We start from the raw sequence: 20,046 nt of genomic DNA on the forward strand, positions 1-20,046 counted from the left end.
AAATATGTTAACTGCACACACTTTCAATTAACTTACCACTTAAACTCCGAGTAGGAGATGAAATAGAATGACACCTGATTATTTCCGCATGCATTTTTCAATGCGCCTGTAAGTCTGGCATCTAGACCCGGGTAACAGACGATTAAACAGTAAAACATCATGACTACCGCATGCATTTAAACTTTAAAATTAACTCAGACAAGATAGCTTCAGATGGTGATGGCATCACCTGGAAATGACTGTAATCCGACTCCATAAATATTGATGAACCTGCAAGCTTTGAAATCACCACCGTTGAATTTTACTGTGTTCTGTGTGCATTTCCAATCTCTGGAACTTGGGAAAGTCCCGTAATGAAAGGGCCCCAGATAGGCCTCGTGCAACAATCTAAGTGAAAAGAGAGCAGAGATGTCCATGGGAATTTGTCGTATACATTAGCTTGGTCTGTCTCTCAAAGATTCCTGAAAATTGGTCTTGAAACTGAGCCCACAGAGGACACACTCAAGTAACCAGAATAAATTTCTTGTCCTTTGAAAACTGTTGAGTCACTAAATGGTGTCCAACTCTTTGTGACCCCATGGTCTGCAGCACGCCAGGCTTCCATGTCCTTCACTGTCTCGCAGAGTTTGATCAAACTCATGTCCATTGAGTCGGTGATGCCATCCAACCATCTCATCCTCTGTCATCCCCTTCTGTTGCCTTCAATCTTTCCCATCATCAGAGTCTTTTCTAGTGAGTAAGCTGTTCGAATCAGTGGCCAAAGTATTGGAGTTTCAGCTTCAGCATCGGTCCTTCCAATGAATATTCAGGACTGATTTCCTTGACAATGGGCTGGTTTGATCTCTTTGCAGTCCAAGGGACTCTCAAGAGTCTTCTCCAGCACCACAATTCAAAAGCATTAGTTCTCCGGTGTTTAGACTTCTTCATGGTACAACTCTCACAACTGTACATGACTACTGGAAAAAACATAGCTTTGACTATATGGACCTTTGTTGGCAAAGCAACATGTCTGCTTTTTAATATGCTGTGTAGGTTTGTCATACCTTTCACTACAAGTTGAAAATATCCATCTCCTTATCATAAATATCAAAACTTCTCCCCACAAAGTCTATTCTCAGAGATTATGCAGCCACTGATTCCAGGAGTCTGACGAGCACAGGCCATGATCAGCATGGCACCTACGTCAGGACAAGCAAGATGCTCTTTTCACAGGGGCAGAGCTGTGTGCAAGAGGTCATTTTCCACTCTGTTACCTTTATCAGCACGTGTTTGGGGCTGGGAAGGGTTGTGCTTGGCTGGCTTAAGCACATGATGTGAAACGTTTGGTGAAGCCTGATCATCATTTGTGTTAATAGGTTTATTCCAAAGCCAAGAGATGTCACTTTGGTATTGCTGAGAGGTATATTTTTGTCTCTAGAGGTGGGAAGGCTCTTGAGAGTCCCCATGGACTAAAAGGAGATGAAACCAGTCCATCCTAAAGGAAATCAACCCTGAATATTCATTGGAAGGACTGATGCTGAAGCTGAAGCTCCAAGACTTTGGCCACCTGATGGTTGGAAAAGACCCTGATGCTGGGAAAGATTGAGGGCAGGAGGAGAAGGGGATGGCAGAGGATGAAATAGTTGGATAATATCAGTAACTGAATGGACATGAGTCTGAGCAAACTTCAGGAGATGGTGAAGGACAGGGAAGCCTGGTGTGCTGCAGTCCATGGAGTCACAAAGAATCAGACAGGCCTGAGCGACTGAACAATGACAGGAGGGGGGGAGTTGCCACCTTGGAGCGACTTGAACTCTGCAGATATTAAATAATTGCTCTTTGTTGCCATTTTTCTAGGAGAAACTACTCAGGGAGAGACGAAGTGTCATAGGATACTTAAACGGGCTCAGGAGTCTTTAATACAGCTCTTAGGTGGGCGTCCCGTTTCTTACATTTGTGTATACATTGAGTTGGCCAAAAGGTCGTTTGAGTTTTTCCATCAGATATTATGAGAAAACCTAGACGAGACTTGCGGCCAACCCAATAGATGTGCTGTGAATTTACATAGCCCTCGCCGTGGCTTAGCTGGTTAAAGCGCCTGTCTAGTAAACAGGAGATCCTGGGTTCAAATCCCAGCAATGCCTGGGGTAGTTGACTATAGTATATTATGGAGGAGGCAATGGTACCCCACTCCAGTACTCTTGCCTGGAAAATCCCATGGACAGAGGAGCCTGGAAGGCTGCAGTCCGTGGGGTCACAAAGAGTTGGACATGACTGAGCAACTTCACTTTCAAGAAAAGAGCTTCAGACCCACACATGCCTTCCCTTTGAGCCTTACAAGTATCACGGATTTTGGACAGACTTGAGCATAAGCTAAGCATTACAATCTGAAGTAAACACGAGTGTCTACTCCTAGCTAGCTGTACAACGTGGACTCTCAGAGGAAAGAAGTAACTCTTAGGGCCTAGAAAGAATGGTACACATTGAAAGATGTAACAGAAGCGACTCAAGCCAGTTTAAGCCCAATGCTCAACTCCGGTGAAGAGTCTTCTCTGACACCCCATAGCAAGACGCAGCAGCCGTGTGTCTGAGAATGTCCAGGTTGGGAAGGAAAGTGCTCGATTGTGGAAGGAGACTCCTGTAGCAATTTTGGACCAAACACACAAAAAATATTACTTATTAACTTATTTTTGGCTGTGCCGGGTCTTCATTGCTGCATGCAGGCCTTCTGTAGTTGCAGTTGAGCTTCTCATTGTGATGCCTTCTCTTGCTGAGGAGCACAGGCTCTGGGGCGCACAGGCTCAGTGGTGGTCACTTGTGGGTGTAATTGACCCGAGGCGTGTAGAATCTTCCCAGAGCAAGGATCGAACTCGTGTCCTGTGTGTTGGCAGGTGGATTCTTAACCCCTGGGCCACCAAGGAAGTACTGGACCAAGTTTTAGGATTCCTTGGCAAGGTTGGCCTCCTCTGATCAGGATGTGAGATCTAGCTATACTCTTAAAAGTACCAGATGCTGGTGTGGTCCACCCCATATACACACCACCCCCAGAGGTCACCCCAGTGGGCACCATCTGAACCCCAGGAAGGAGTAGACCAGAAGCCCTGGCACTTGTTTGCCAGGGAAGGTCAACCCATCAGGACTGGAGTTGGGGTGACATGTCCCAGGTTCTTGAACCCTCAGTTGGGTGACTTTGGGTAACTTTGAGGCATGTTGTATACAGTCTTGGTGGGACTGAGCCCATCCCTCCACAAGGGTACCTACTGTTAACCTCTTCTTCCTTGTTTTTTTTATCCTTTTCCCTGTCTCACCTCTTCACCTTCTTCTCCCAGGAAACAATGCCCATCCTAGTCTTGCCTCCTGCTCCTGGGGGCATCTCGACTAAGACACTGTCGGCAGCGTGGGAGCAGGAACCTCTGTATCCCCTGACCCAGTGGCCATGGCCATCAAGTGCATGTGCTGCCGTCAGCATCTTCAACGCTCAGCTGGGAGGTGCATCTGAGCGCCCAGGTTGCTGCCCATCAAACCAGTGATTCTACACGATGAGAGAATTATTCCTCTTTGGGTCTGAATTTTGTGAGTTTTTAAAAAAATGTTTTAATGTAGTGGTTTTAAAATTTTTATGTATTTATTTGGTTGGGTTCTTTTGGGTGCACTGGGTCTTCTTTGCTACACATGGGCTTTCTCTTGCTGCGGGGAGTAAGGGCTACTCTGTAGTTGTGGCGAGTAAAGGCTACTCTCTCATTGCGGTGAGTGAGCTTCTCATTTTGATGGTTCTCATGTTGGGGAGCTCTGGCTCTAGGGCCCTCAGGCTTCAGTAGTTGTGGTGTGTGGGCCTGGTGGCCCCATGGCATGTGGGATGCTCCCAGATCAAGGACTGAACCCATGCCTCCTGCAATGACCGGTAGACTCTTACCCAGTGCATCACCAAGGAAGTCCACGAATTAAAAAAAAAAAAATTATTTCTTTGACTCAGCAGGTCTTAGTTGCAGCCTGGGGCATCTGTGATCTTCTCTGTGGCATGTGGACTGTTGGCTGTGGCACATGCAGGCACGTTCCCTGACCAGGGTTCAAACTCGGACCCCCTGCGTTGGGGGCTCAGAGTGTCAGCCTCTGGGCCACCAGGGAAGTTGCCCTGAATTTTCTGAGTTTTGATTCCAGCCTCTGTATTTTCATTTCACAGCCCCACCCCCAACACACACACACACACACAGACACACACACAGACACACACACACACCCCACTGCCTTCCTCCATCGAGCAGCAGCTCTGTTTGCTATGGTCGGGTTCCAGGCGTCTGTGGGTGAGAGGGTAATCTGCACGTTTCTGGCTGCACTGTTAATTGCATCATGTTCTGATTCTGTGAACCAAGCCAAGGAAGTCAATCCTTTTTTATCTGGGTTGCCAAGATACAACTTCAGATCACGGTCCCTAAAAGTTGACTGTGCATTCCCGACTCGATGGACTTGAATTTGAGCAAACTCCGGGAGATGACAAAGGACGAAGTCTGGCTTTGTGATCATGGGATCGCAAAGAGTCGGACACGACTGAACACGCACACGTTTCTTTACTTCATCCAGAAAGCGCTCAAATTCCCCTGTGCTTCTGCCTCCCGGGGCGGATGTAGGTCTTTCCAGGCTTGTGGGGAATGTTCAGAGCAGCTCCTGGGTGTCTGTAGATTGAGGACAGAGATTGGTCATTGCTCTGGCTCTGCAGGGAGAGACCCAGGCAGCCAGAGTTTGACATTTCCATTGTGTTCTCTAAGATCATAACTAAGATCATGGCATCCGGTCCCATCACTCCATGGCAAATAGATAGGGAAACAGTGGAAACAGTGTCAGACTTTATTTTTCTGGGCTCCAAAATCACTGCAGACGGTGACTGCAGCCATGAAATTAAAAGACGCTTGCTCCTTGGAATGAAAGTTATGACCAACCTAGATAGCATATTCAAAAGCAGAGACATTACTTTGCCAACAAAGGTCCATCTAGTCAAGGCTATGGTTTTTCCTGTGGTCATGTATGGATGTGAGAGTTGGACTGTGAAGAAAGCTGAGCACCCAAGAATTGATGCTTTTGAACTGTGGTGTTGGAGAAGACTCTTGAGGGTCCCTTGGACTGCACACACACACAAGAAGACACACACACATACACACATGCATTGTGAACATGAATGAGCCCAGAAGTGGATTGGGGAAAACCATTTTTATGAGTAGAGGTAATTAGGGAACATTGCCCATACCACAGTTGAGGTTGTGGGGGAAGGACATGACAAACACAAATTGGGTCACTGCTACAAGTCCAGCTTTTAACATCCAGCTGAACTCTCCCGAATTCAAAAAAGAGAAAAAGTTAGATAATATTTTAATTGGGCCTTTACTTCCACTTGGAAGTTGCAAAGTCCAGAGTATGCTGGAGTCAGTCAATGGATAGATAGATCTTGCCTGAAAGAATACACTTTGTGTATGTGTGTGTGTGTGTGTCCACTTGGTGACTTTTTGCTAATCTCTGATCACTCCATTGTACACACACCTTCTTTGGACTCCTTAGTAATATAGCACAAAGCACTTAATCCCATTTTCCTAAAAACAGTGTGACAAATGATGAATACATGCTTTTGTGTTTTATTTGGGGGAGGAGATGTGTAAGGAGATATGTTCACATAGAGATCTATATATAATAAATACAATTTGGAAATGGATGGACTTATTTTGATAAGTTCAGTACTCTCTCATCATCATTTATTTTGATAAGTTCAGTACTGTCTCATCAGCACACATGATATATGCCCCCCTTCAAAACTTGAAACTGAACTTTTACCAAATAAAGCAAAATTAACACCTGATGACTGTGAAGGCTTGTGAATGATAATGATTTAAATGTGGATATCCAGTGCTGTTACAGAAAGAAGTTTGGGGACAAGATGCTGAAAACTTTGGATGCTTAAGCATTTATCTATTCTGTTATTACCAACACATCACTTGTAATGACAGTGCTTCATTTATACTTGTTCTCCTGTTTTTCATCAATAATTTCCCATTCTATATAACATGCATGGATGCTTTAATTTGTATAGTTTGTTGAAAGAAAAAAAATGTGTTTCTCACAAACCCCCATGACCACTCTGAGGACACCATGGGTTGCCTTTCATGTTTGAAGCCAGCTGAGACAACTTTTGAACTGTGGTGCTGGAGAAGACTCTTGAGAGTCCCTTGGACTGCATGGAGAACCTGTCCATCCTAAAGGAAATCAGTCCTGAATATTCACTGGAAGGACTGATGTTGAAGCTGAAGCTTCAATGCTTTGGCCACCTGATGCAAAGAACTGACTCATTTGAAAAGACCCTGATGCTGGGAAAGATCGAAGGCAGGAGGAGAAGGGGATGACAGAGGATGAGTTGGTTGGATGGCATCCCCGACTCAATGGACATGAGTTTGAGTAAACTCCGGGAGTTGGCGATGGACAGGGGCGTGGGGTGCTGGAGTTCATGGGGTCGCAAGGAGTCAGATACAACTGAGCGACTGGACTGAACTGGGACAACTTTCAGAGTCTTCTGATAAAAACATATCTGAATACGGCGCGTCTGCCTTGAAATGCCCCCAGATGGTTTTAACTGACCCAGGACACTTCAGTAAAGAGACTTTCTCATCTCGGGCAGTCCCAAGACACAGAATCCAACATAAAGTGATCCACTCTAGAGAACTTCATTATTGTTTAGGTCTATCTATTTTTAAGTCACTGACTTAAGACTGATCTTACCAATTATTCATCACTCTCTGGACACTGTGAGATTGCCTAATTTCCATGCTCTCAAATATGACTGTAAAAATCTTTTGTTTCTTCTGGTAGGTCTTTTTTCAATATCCCAAAGCCTTCTTATAACCATCCATTGTACATAAAAGAAACTGTGACTTCAGTGATTTTTAAGATGAAATATTAGATCTTTTCTTTTTTTTTACTACCCTAAGAATCCTAGGTTAATGCTTAATAACTTTTACCGTTGAGACATTCTTTTAAAACTCTAACCTAACCTTCCCTTGTTGGCATTTAAATCCATTTATTCTTTGTCTATGGAGACTAGGAGGGGGTGGCCCAAATTCTCTCCGTAATAACTCTTCACGGACTTAAAAATTACCGAGTCACGCTTAGAGTCAGTGGCCTTGAACTTCTTTGATTTTCCTCCATCCCAGGTTGTGGAGAAGGAGGAAGACGTGGACCCGCCACTGTGGCTCAGTCGTGTCCAACTCTTTGCGACCCCGTGGACTGTAGCCCACCAGGCTCCTCTGTCCATGGGGGTTTCCAGGCAAGAGAACTGAAATGGGTTGCCACTTCCTCCTCCAGGGGATCTTCCGACCCAGTGGTGGAACTCTGGATTTCTCCTCAATTGGCAGGAGGGCTCTTTACCACTAGCACCCCGGGAAGGTTGACGCCTCATTTTTCATCCCCGGTGCACTCAGGCGGTAAAAGCTGGGCCTGCTAGTCCACTTGTAGGGCCTGTGGCAGCTTCTCTGGACACGTTTTCTCAGGGGCCATCCCAACCCTGGCCCCAGTGGCTGCAGTGGATTGCCCCTAGGGCGGAGCTAGCTCAGACTTGACCATCATCACACCCATCAGATGGGGGGCTGGGATTCAGGACCTGGGGCCTTTGTGATCACTCGAAAAAGTGCCCTGTCTTGTTCCCTGAGGTCTCCGGAGCGGCGGTCCTTGTTCCTGCATTTCTGAGTTTTTGTTTTTGTTTTTCTTAAAAACTTGAGAAACGTAATTAACTCCCAGGGAAGGTCCCAGGGAAGGCTTCAAGTCACAGTCATTGACGGGTGCTTCTTGAGGTCAAATAAACGCTAATACGTGTTTCAGGGACTCACCTCTCAGAGGAAAACACCATTCTGCCCAGGTCCTCGTGGAGGGATTAAGTGAAAACACAATATTCATACCTTCTACCGCAGTTGTTGCTGTTCAGTCGCTCAGTTGTGTCTGACTCTTTGCCACCCCATTGACTGCAGCACGCCAGGCTTCCCTGTCCATCACCATCTCCTGGAGTTTACCCAAACCCATGTCCATTGAGCTGGTGATCCCATCCAACCATCTCATCCTCTGTCGCCCCCTTCTCCTCCTGCCTTCAATCTTTCCCAGCATCAGGGTCTTTTCCAATGAGTCGGTTCTCTACATCAGGTGGCCAAAGGATTGGAGCTTCAGCTTCAGCATCAAGTCAGGTCTCTGTGTTATTCTAGATCAAGAATTGGGATGCCGCCCCTTACTTTTTGTTGTTCACAGATGACTACGTATTCATTGTTAACAAATACCTTTTTTAGAAGGTATTTATTTATTTTGGTTGCCTTGGATCTTAGTTGCAAGCAAGTGGGATCTTGTGCCCTGACCGGGGATCGAACCTGGGACCTCTGCATTGGGAGCTCAGAGTCTTAACCACTGAGCCACCAGGCAACTCCCCAGCTGACTAGGCATATTACTTGTTTTCACACTGATCTCCCATTCCCTGAGTCTCTGACAGAAAGAATCAGGGATTATGCAGTCTGTTTTGTGATGCCTTCCACTGAGATAGGGCTGTGGGTTCCTCGTAGATGTGTATTGAATGAAAACTTTGACAAGTAAAAGTGCTCCAAAAGAAAGCCACCAAGGGGTCTTGTTCTTTATAAAGAAGAGAATTCAGGCACACTGTTTGAAGGCACATAACCCAAGCCAGAAATAACCTAAGGTGTGTGCAGCTTGAAAATATTGGGAGTGGAGGTATCACAGGTGTCGGGAGCCTGGAATTAGAAGTGAAGGATGCTAGGAGCATCTCATCATGTTAGTCATGAGAAGAAACATACAAATAATGACTAAAACGCTTTTTTTCAGACACGTTTGTGCAGAGGAGGAGAGGAAAAGGTCTGGCCAAGAAAAATCAGGACGGACAAGAAAGGGTGTGCTCGTTTTATCCCCAGCCTCACACTTGTATCTGTTATCCTGCTTTAGTGTCTTTTTACTGCTTATCACAGTCTTAATAACAGGATGGAAGTCGTCCCTGGGGCTTCCCTGATGGCGCAGCAGTCAAGAATCTGCCTGCCAAGGCAGGAGATGTGAGTTCGATCCCCGGGTTGGGAAGATTCCCCTGGAGGAGGGCATGGCAACATGCTCCAGTCTTCTTGCCTGGAGAATTGCCGTGGACGGAGGAGCCTGGCGGGCTGCAGTCCAGGGTGTCGCAGAGTCGGCCACGACTGAGCACGCAGGTCCGCACAAGTTGTCCGTTGTTATCTGGTTTGCGTTCTGTCCCTCTGAATCTTCGAGGACTCAGGGAGCCTGGGATCTTGCCTGTCTCGTTGTAACCAGGGACCCCGAAGGATACCCGACACCTACTGGGACCCAGTAGGACTTGAACATTTCCTGTCGGATGAAAAGCCAGTGCAGAAAGAGTGAGGGTGCTCTCACAGACTTTCACATGGAGGGCATAAGATTATGTCAGGGACCAAGTTGCTGAAATGGGGAACAGGCTTCTGCATCTCTGTAACTGCTTACTGTCTTGCAGTTGCTTCAGCAAAACTAGCTTGTTCTCCCCGAGGAGAAAAGACAAAAAAAAAAAAAAACTCCTTTAGTACCTTGGCCCTATCCACCCAGTCCCATTGGAAAACCAACATCTTTCACTTTCAGGGTCATTGCAAAGACATAGAAAACTGGATGGATCCCTCTAGACCTTAGAACCTTTCTGTACCTGCTCTGGGGTAACTGTTATTCCTCGAACAGGATTCTTTTGGGGGAAAGGGGTTTACATAGAGCTTTTCTTTGGCCATAGGAAATAATCTTATATTAAAAAAGGTCTCCATGAGCTAACACCCGGCCTCTACGGTGATGAATTTAATTTTGATTATTTTGACTTTTGGGAGGCAAGTCACTATCTTTGGTGCTGTGGAATCTATGAGAGAAGTCACAGAATATATATCATAATAGAAACTTGAATCTAGAAAGTAAGTTTAGAAACCCAAATATGTACAATGAAGCTGTATAAAATACAAATATTTTAAAAATTGTTATAATGGAAGGGAATTTCTTTTTAATTATAAACACAATATTAAAACATAGTGTTTTCTAAAGAGTTTCCCCTTCGTGGTGGTTTCATGTGAAGTACATTTTCTGATCGAGTGAGGTAATGCCTGATGAGAGCTTGAGACACGTGACCATTTTTTATGTGACTGTCGTCATCATGGTTCGACATGTAATCAGCGAACCTGCTGTCAATGTCAATATTTTAATATTTCACATTTCCTCCCGGTTAATGAACTTGACACCAGGCATGCAGAGTAAACGCTGGCAGGCATTTGAACAAATGAGCCAAGGTATGATGTCCAAAGAAAGGTTCTACATGTTCATCCGCAGGGCAGCTGTTTAGTGACTTTTATAAAATGTGGTGTTGTACATAAGCGGTATAAAATAGGTTGTTAAAGAGAGTACCTTAGCGCCAGTTACCAGGTACGTAACCTTGGTCATGTGGGTAACACACTTCCACTTTCTGACATGCTGTAAGGTGTGCAGTCTGGATACTCATCCTTTAGGGCCAGGGATAGTTTATGCTTATATAAAGCATAAAGTAAGGCACATGAAAGGGAAGGAATTTACCCCAAGCCTCAGAGGTAGGAAGTGGAGGGGGTTGGATGTCCCACCCAGGTAGTCTGGACTCACCATCAAGGTCTCCATCATTCTTATAAAGTGGTCTTGTAGAACTTTTCATGCTGGCATGTTCATGTCTCTTCAAACAGTTATAAACGTGGAAGGTGAAGAATGACACGCGTAGCACAAATTTAACTTCTTCACAGGATACAGGAACACCTCCTGTTATTTCTGTGCAGGTTCTCTGTCTAGACTCTGAACTGCAGGCGCGGTTTTTCACAACACTTATCTTTTCAGGCTTGGTTTTTATTTCCTTCTCGCCTGTTATGAGGATTTAGCATACTTGTTCAGTTCTCTGCGGTACTGTTTCTGGGTCCGTGGGTTTGTGTCTTCATTTGTGAAAAGTGAAAGCGTTAGCCGCTCAGTCGTGTCCGACTCTTTGCGACCGCATGGACTGTAGCCCGCCAGGCTCCTCTGTCCATGGGATTCTCCAGGCAAGAAGACTGGAGTGGGTCGCCATGCCCTCCTCCAGGGGATCTTCCTGACCCAGGGATCGAACCCAGGTCTCGCACATTGCGGGCAGATTCTTTACTAGCTGAGCCACCAGAGAAGCCCACCTCTCCATTTAGGTATTCATTATTTTCACCTTACTTTCCTGACGATCCAGTGGTTCAGATTCTGCGCTACCACTGTAGGGGCTGTGGGTTCAATCCTTGGTTGAGGCAGTGAAGATCCCACATACCCTGTAGGGGAAAAAAGAAAAAAAGGCATAAAACAGAAGCAATGTTGTAACAAATTCAATAAAGACTTAAAAAAGGAATCGATTGTCTTAAGCTCAGGCAGTCTGGGTCATTTCCTAATTATGACTTGTTGTAAACTCATGTCCCTCTTTCGAAAATGTTCTGCTTTGTCTCCCACTGTGTACACTCGATTTGAACTGTTGACTCTGGGTTTTTGAGGCTCAGCCTCATTCCTGCGGGTGACACAGTCCCTCTGAATGAAATACACGTCGTTCCAGCCTGCTTTCGAAAGGCCACCTCTTGGTCCGTCTCCCTGGCAGCCTATCGGTAACTCTAGTTGTCCGTGGATAGCAAGGAAAGCTTCCATTTTCTTTCTTTTTTTGATCTTATTTTTTAAAATTTATTTACTTTTAATTGCAGGATAGTCGCTTTACAGTATTGTGTGGTTTCTGCCATACATCAGCATGAATCAGCCATAGGATATAATCTTTCTTTTTTTTTTTTTAAAGTAAGGCACAGGAGACTTGGGTTCGATCCCTGGGTAGATAAGATCCCGCCCTGGAGGAGAGCATGGCAACCCACTCCAGTATTCGTGCCTGGAGAACCCCATGGACAGAGGAGCTTGGTGGGCTACAGTCCACGGGGTCACAAATAGTGAGACACAACCGAAGCAGCTTAGCACTTGCACAAGCCTCAATTAAAAAAAAAAAAATTACACGGGGCCTTTTTCTTGTTTTACTCTGTAAAGTCCCCTATTGTTCCTCCTAAATTCCGATGGATCCTTTTAATAAAAGAAGTTGGAAATAGAAGTTTCAGATGCATGAGCTGTTCTCTTCAGCCAAAGGCATCCCCTTCAACCTCTTTCATCCACCTCAGTATAGTTAAGGACTTTGCCTCCCTTGGGTTTCACCAGGTTTCGCCTTCCCCTGGAGAGTTCTGCATTCCTTGGGGTACAGTTATTTATCCGGCTACAGAGCTCGGAGGCGATAATTTCTCCAGGGAGCCAGCCAACTCTCCATAACCTTTCAAAAGTGTGAAATCGCTTCAAATATAGAGGTCGGGTTTTGAAGAAAGTGGCCCCGTTTCAAAGTGTAGCATAATTTCAGGATGAACTATGTGAGCGGTATTTACGAGGTTTGCATCTCCAAGTGAGTTCATAGCTTATCCTTGTTGTTCAGTCGCTCAGTCGTGTCCAACTCTTGGCAACTCCATGGACGATAGCTTGCCAGGCTTCCCTGTCCTTCACTATCTCCCGGAGCTTGCTCAAAATCACGTCCATTGAGTCAGTGATGCCATCCAACCATCTCCTCCTCTGTCGTCCCCTTCTCCTCCCGCCTTCAATCTTTCCAGCATCAGGGTCTTTTATAATGAGCTGGCTCTTTTCTAATGAGCTGGCTCTTCGCATCAGGTGGCCAAAGTACTGGAGTTTACAGCTAACCGGAATCTGATACAACATTAAGAAATTGAATAAACGTTTGACACTGCATCTGAGTGCTCTAATCATACTTAACGATCCTTCTGATGAGGAAGAAGAAACCTAATCAGGGGCTCCAGGCGAACAGCTGGAAATATGTTCCTTTGGGGGAACGTTTAATCCTCTTTGTTTCCAATTAGAGTCTCCTTTGTAGATATTTTTCTTCCCGGGCCACTAAATTTCAGTAAAGAGAAGGAATTTGATGTTCGTGGGTGCCCCATGTAAATATTCTTTTCTAAGATTGCTCGGTAGAAGGGAAAAGCGCCCCCTTTCCATACAGGACTGTCGATCCTGTATGTGTAAGATTCCTCTGTCGCAGACCCAGGCTTCTGTAAGGCCATTTTCTTTGGTCTGTAGCAGCGGTTGCCCAGACTTTTTGGCACCAGGAACAGCTTTCGTGGAAGATAGCTTTTCCACAGATGGGGAAGGGGAACGGTTTCGGGAGGATTTAAACAAATGGCATTTATTGTGCTCTTTATTTCTGTTATGATTATGTCAGCCCCACCCCCAGAGCATCAAGCGTTAGATCCTGGAGGCTGGGAACCCCTATTATAGTATTTCCACTTTCTCTTGCTATCCCTGAAATATTGTACACTGTGCATTTTTTCACGGTGGCCAAGCTTCTCACCCTGACACATATCCCAAAACCAAAATAGAGCTGAAGACATGAGCAGAGATACAGCATCCTTGTAACACGGTCATTGGTCGTTTCATCCGCAAATCACGTTTTCCTGATGGACATATTTTGCTTTGCTCCTCCAAGAAATTCTAGACGTCTCTGTCTTACTCCTAGAGGATTTCTCTGGGCCTGGAATACAAACGTTTGTGGATATGTCCTGTTTTCCTGCATAGTTATCAGCTTTACCCAAAACCTACCTAGAAAACATAGCTTTGACTTACATAACCCCAGATGGCTTCTCACCAGTAATTCTCATCTTCCGACCCAATTCTGCAACTTGGCGTAAAAATAATATTTATGCTATTTTGTATGTTAAACTAGTGGCAGTGTCCCCAGCATTAGTTGGGAGATTAGGGGAAATGAAGTCTAAAAATGGGCTGTTTAGGAAGGACGATAACCACCCACCCTCCCAAAAAAATTTGGAAACTCTTATCTAGAACATCTCTTCTCTTTTGAGATAGGATTTGAAATTTGTAGTGGTAGATTTGCAGAGAGGGCAATGGCACCCCACTCCAGTACTCCTGCCTGGAAAATCCCATGGATGGAGGAGCCTGGTGGGCTGCAGTCCATGGGGTCGCTAAGAGTCAGAGACGACTGAGCAACTTCACTCACTTTTCACTTTCATGCATTGGAGAAGGAAATGGCAACCCACTCCAGTGTTCTTGCCTGGAGGATCCCAGGGACAGGGGAGCCTGGTGGGCTGCCGTCTATGGGGTCACACAGAGTCGGACACAACTGAAGCGACTTAGCAACAGCAGCAGCAGCAGTGGTATATTTGAGAATGCAAAATAGCAGCTTTGGATCAATCTATGATGAAGACTCCTCTTATTTGCTATGGCATTTGTGGCTTTCAAATAGTGTAAGGTAACTGAACTTAGGATCTTCATTTAAAAACAAGGAAAGAAGGGACTTTGCTGGTGGTCCAGTGGTTAAGACTCTGCCTTCCAACATGGCGAGTGGGGTTTGGGAACTAAGATCCCACCACGTGCCATGGGGTGTGACCAAAAATACTTTAAAAAGAAAATGAAAACAAGCAAAGACGCCCGTGACATTTTGCAAAAGAAAATGTGCTATTATGTGCTATTAAAAATTCCTCTAACTGTACATTTGTCAAACAAAGGGAGCCTATTTGAAAACACCAGATGTATTTTGATATATAGCACTCCTACATATAACATTTCTAATAAGAATAAATGAATGTTTTAATGAAGTCATGTTTGGATGATGGATTAGCTTTAGATTTAAATCAAAGGAGGAAAAAAAACACAGTACCCAGCGCTTTCATCAGAGTGGATTATTGAAACCAACATGTGAAAGTGTTGGCTCACTTGGCTCCCGAAGGGCTTTGGGGGTTTGGAGACACTTAGTTTTAAGGGGAGCTGTGAAAGGGTTAAGTCACTCAGTCGTGTCTGACTCTGCGACCCCGTGGACCGTAGCCCACCAGGCTCTTCTGTCCATGGGATTCTCCAAGCGAGAAGACTGGAGTGGGTTGCCATTACTTCTTGCAATCAGAGCAACCAGGTCATATTCTGGCTCACCTGACCTGGTCAAGCACAAACCCACGACTTGATCACAGCCATCTGGGCATTCCCACTGAGAACTGTATCGAGTGGGTGACCCAGAATGTGTCAGGGTAGGCTCCTTACTGTCTTGGTCTCCTGCACCGTTTCTCTTCCTCCGTCTCCTTGTTTCTCGTGTTTGCCAGGATTGCCACCTGTGGTTTTCACCCAGCACTCTTATCTGATGTACTTGCTATCAGTTGCATCTCCTGTAAGACATTTCCAGCTCTTTCTTTATGGAACACCGTGCTTCCTGCAAATCGACTCCTATAAATCATAATAGTATCATCAGTGGTCAATTTTGACTTGTACGAAAAGGAAGACTAGAAAGACAGGCTGAGGCCAGATGATCAAAGTCTTTTACTCTCTTGGTAATAAATGTGATGGTGATTTGAAAGGCAGATATTTTGGTGGTAGTATTAAGGAAGGTGAGAGTAAAGGGAAAAACATATTGGAAGTCTAGTGGGGAAAAGATGGGCAAGGGGTAAAAATAACTTAGGAAGTTAGGAATACCTAATGGTGGCTGAAGCTCCAGTCCTTTGGCCACCTGATGTGAAGAACTAACTCATCGGAAAACACCGTGATGCTGGGAAAGATTGAAGGCAGGAGGAGAAGGGGATGACAGAGGATGAGATGGTTGGATGGCATCATCAACTCAATGGACATGAGTTTGAGTAAACTCTGGGAGTTGGTAATGGACAGGGAGGCCTGGCGTGCTGCCGTCCATGGGGTCGCAAAGAGTCGGACACGACCAAGTGACTTAACTGAACTGAAGGGTTGATGTTCAGTTGATAGCATGGTTGACAGCTATCAACGGCTTGTGTCTGGTTGGTGTTGGTAGGATGGTGATTGACAGGAGGAATGCTGAAAAAGAGAGTGAACAAAACAATAGGTACACTTAGTTATATGTTGGATGGATGAGAAGAGAGGAAAGATCTTAGTTTCAGATTGTGGAAATGTGTGCTGTCATAAGAGAGATGGAGAAGTTGTACCTAGGGGTAGTTCTAGGGAAAGAAAGAAGATTAGTATTCAGGAAACTGAGATGTCAATAACAGCATGGCATTCAAGTGTCACGGCCAGGAGATAACAAGGGTTAAATTTCTGAATCAGTGGGAGTGAGGTTAGGCCCAGAACCATGGATTGGAGACAGAATTCTTGGAGACCAGTCTTGATAAGTTCTTCTTCTTTCCTACATAGTAAGTTGATCCTCACTGATCATGGACCAGATAAGATCCAGAGATTAATGGCGTACTACCCAGTAAACCAACTTCAGTTCAGTTCAGTCACTGGGTCGTGTCCAACTCTTTGCGACCCCATGAACTGCAGCACGCCAGGCCTCCCTGTCCATCACCAACTCCCAGACTTTACTCAAACTCATGTCCATTGAGTCAGTGATGCCATCCAACCATCGCATCCTCTGTCATCCCCTTCTCCTCCCGCCCTCAGTCTTTCCCAGCACCAAGGTCTTTTCCAATGAGTCAGCTCTTTGCATCAGGTGGCCAAAGTGTTGGAGTTTCAGCTTCAACATCAGTCCTTCCAATGAACACCCAGGACTGATCTCCTTTAGGATGGACTGGTTTAATGCATAAAAGTTGTTGGCTTGCTGACTTAGGTACCACCATTTCATGCTTGATGAGCTGGATGTCTTCATTCTTTCCATCTGCCATCCTTCTTATTCCTTAAGAAGGAATATGTCCTTAAACATGGAATGCAGCCATGTTGATCTTGTCCCATGGCCCGTCAAGACACTATATCTCACCACGGGGCATCTTTGAGCCTTGATTGGGCACTTTTATTTCGTCCGGGATCACGATTCTTCACATTGTTCCTATTCTTGTTCAGTAGGCACAGTCCAACCTCATAAAGCAGTGTGTTATCCTGAGGGGATAGACGAGAGAGAGCTGTTCATCACGATTTGATCCCAAACATAACTGAAGTATATCCTTAAATGACTTTTAAAACCTCCTTGAAGTTCAGGTCCATAAAACATATTTATTTTTGATGCAGTTCCAGAGAAGAAAGCTGGTAGAAAATGAAAAGATTACTGCAGCTATTTTTCAAATCCTAAAACTTTAGATGATCCTATAAATTTTGGATTCAAGAGAAAAGCTAAGAAATAGGTTACAAAAATAAGTCTCCGGTCTAGAATTGCGTTTTGAAATACTGTGTTGAGGAAAGATGATGGATATTATTCTTTTCTGCTTTGCATGGGCATGCTGCTGTTTTTCCAGAGATTCCTTGTCTGAGATTCATGGAAGTTTTTTTTTCCTTCCCGAAACAGAAGGGTGCAGTGGAGAGAAAGATGAATCTCAAAGTTGAGGTTGTATAGTTTGGGTCCAGGGTGGTCCCAGCTAAATTTCTTGGCAGCTCAGTCTGAGGGTTAGGGATCTCTACCCCTCCTCCATTTTGTTCCTTGTCTGGGCCATCAGGTTGCTCTTTCAAGATAAGTGGCAGAGAAACCCTGGAACCCAACTGTAGACGTCTTCAGATAAAAATGGACAACAGAGAAGGAGAACAAAGTCTCAGACACTGTTGACTGTGAGACATGAGGATCTGACACCTAAAATATGCTTTGAGGGAGCATCTTGGCTGGCTATTCTGGGAATCCCCCTGGGGCCTTTGCTTTGTCCCTTTCCACTAAACTGAGAACCAATACCTTCCCGTGTTGCTTAGGCCAGATTTTCAAACACGAAGACATTCCAAAGACATCATCATCTCTAGTTGTCCCTCCTCTGGGGCATCTGTGGATGTCACAACTGGTCCCAAACAGCCAGTTTTCTTATTTGATTAATGGCTCAGATGGTAAAGAAGCTGTCTGCAATGCAGGGGACCCAGGTTTGATCCCTGTGTGGGGAAGATCCTTTGGAGAAGGGAATGGCAACCCACTCCAGTATTCTTGCCTGGAGAATCCCTGGGACAAAGCAGCCTGGTGGGCTACAGTCCATGGGGTTGCAAAGAGTCAGACACAACTGAGTGACTAACACACACACACACAAACATGCACACATACACACACACACACACACACACGTAAGACTGAGAAAATGACTCGAACATAATAACTCCATAGGGTTGGGATAAGGGTTAGGGTTAGGGGTTAGGGTTTCATAACTTCATAATTGGGCGTAATTAGCATTATTGTGATGGATGACCAAACCAACAGAGATTAGTATATTTTAACAGAACTAATTTAGCTGAGTTTGTTTGTTTGGTTGGTTTTGGTTCTGTTTTCTGTTGTTGTTCAATCACCAAGGCTGCCTGACTCTTTGCGACCGCATGGACTCAGCCTGCCAGGCTTCCCTGTCCTTCACCATCTCCTGGGGTTTGCTCACATGGACTGACTCATGTCCATTGAGTCAGTGATGCTACGTAACCACCTCATCCTCTGTCGTTCTCCTTCTCCTCCTGCCTTCAGTCTTTCCCAGCATCAGGGTCTTTTCTAATGTGTTGGCTTCCTGCATGAGGTGGCCAGAGTATTGCCGCTTCAGCATCAGTCCTTGAATGAATATTCAGTGCTGAATTCCTTTACGATTCACTGGCTTGGTCTCCTTGCCATCCGAGGGACTCTCAAGAGTCTTCTTCAGCATCACAATTTGGAGGCATCACTTTTTCGGCGCTCAACCTTCTCTATGGTCCAGCTCTCACATCCATGCATAACAACTGGGAAAACCATAATCTGACTATACAGACCTCTGTCCGCAAAGTGATGTCTCTGCTTTTTAATATGCTGTGTAGGTTGTTTTGTTACCTCTTATTTGTTTTCTCCTTTTTGGCCACCCAGTGCAGCTTGTAGGATCTTAGTTCCCCAACCAAGGTTGAGAGCATTTAGTCCTAACCAGTGGACCGCCAGGCAATTCCCTAATTTAGGTGTTTGATGCCCTATCAGTGGTATATCAAACCAAAGTTATGGTTAGACGCTGGAATCAGACATAAAGAGGCCGTCAATGAACATCTATTTTAAGGACTGTCAAGCATTTGTCTAAGGTTACCAAGTAGTCATGAGAGCAGGGTTCTCCATGGAGGCTGTTTCTAAACAGGGGCCATTTAGTCAAAGCCATGGTTTTTCCAATAGTCAGCTACGAATGTGAGAGTTGGACCATCAAGAAGACTAAATACTGAAGAATTGATGCTTTTGACTTGTGGTGCTGGAGAAGAGTCTGGAGAGTCCCTTGGACTGCAACGAGACACAACCAGTTAAATCTTAAAGGAAATCAACCCTGAATATTCACTGGAAGGACTGATGCTGAAGCTCCAATCCTTTGGCCACCTGATGCAAAGAGCTGACTCACTGGAAAAGACCCTGATGCTGGGAAAGATTGAGGGCACGAGGAGAAGAGGGTGACAGAAGACAAGATTGGTTGGATGGCCTCACCGACTCAGTAGACATGACTTTGAGCAACCTCTGGGAGTTGGTGAAGGACAGGGAAGCCTGGCGTGATGCAGTCCATGGGGTCACAGAGAGTTGACATGACTTAGCAACTGAACAACACGACTGGAGAAGGGTCCTACCAGCCTCTAGTGGGTACACGCCAGGGATGCGATCAGATGCTGCAGAATGCCCAAGACGACCCTACAGTGTGGACCACCCAACTGACTAAATGTCAGTAACGAAGGGCTTGGGAAAACAGTGCCTGAGGCATGAAATGATACTTTCTTTAGCAATCCTAGATTTGGGGTCACAAATATGATCTCGAGGGAGTGCTAACTCCAGTAGTTATTAGGCATGATCCTATGCAATGATTAACCTTTTATTAATTCATTTCTTCAATGACAAGATGACAATCATTGCCCCTACTCCAAAGCTGTTTTTCTAATTTGAAACTGTATAGTTGTTGCAAACAGGAATGGAAAACTGTTGTTACATGAGATGCCATAGGAACCAGAAAGATCTGGTTATCTGCATTGTGGCTCTCTGCTTCTCAGTAAGATCAATAAGTTTGTGAACTGTTCATTTTCCATGTTCTCACACGAAAAAAAAAAAAATGGGCACAACCTCACAGAAAAGCTGTGAGCATTAAATGA

The 20,046-nt window shown here is 45.1% G+C and overlaps 1 non-coding gene across 1 annotated transcript; it reads left to right on the forward strand.

Moving 5' to 3' along the window:
• The first annotated feature begins 2,046 nt into the window (after positions 1-2,046).
• On the forward strand, positions 2,047-2,129 carry TRNAT-AGU (transfer RNA threonine (anticodon AGU)). The gene has a single exon. It is a non-coding gene; the product is annotated as a tRNA-Thr (tRNA).
• Positions 2,130-20,046: the final 17,917 nt, after the last annotated feature.

The sequence above is a fragment of the Bos mutus genome, chromosome X (assembly GCF_027580195.1).
Source record: "Bos mutus isolate GX-2022 chromosome X, NWIPB_WYAK_1.1, whole genome shotgun sequence".
Taxonomy (NCBI): domain Eukaryota; kingdom Metazoa; phylum Chordata; class Mammalia; order Artiodactyla; family Bovidae; genus Bos; species Bos mutus.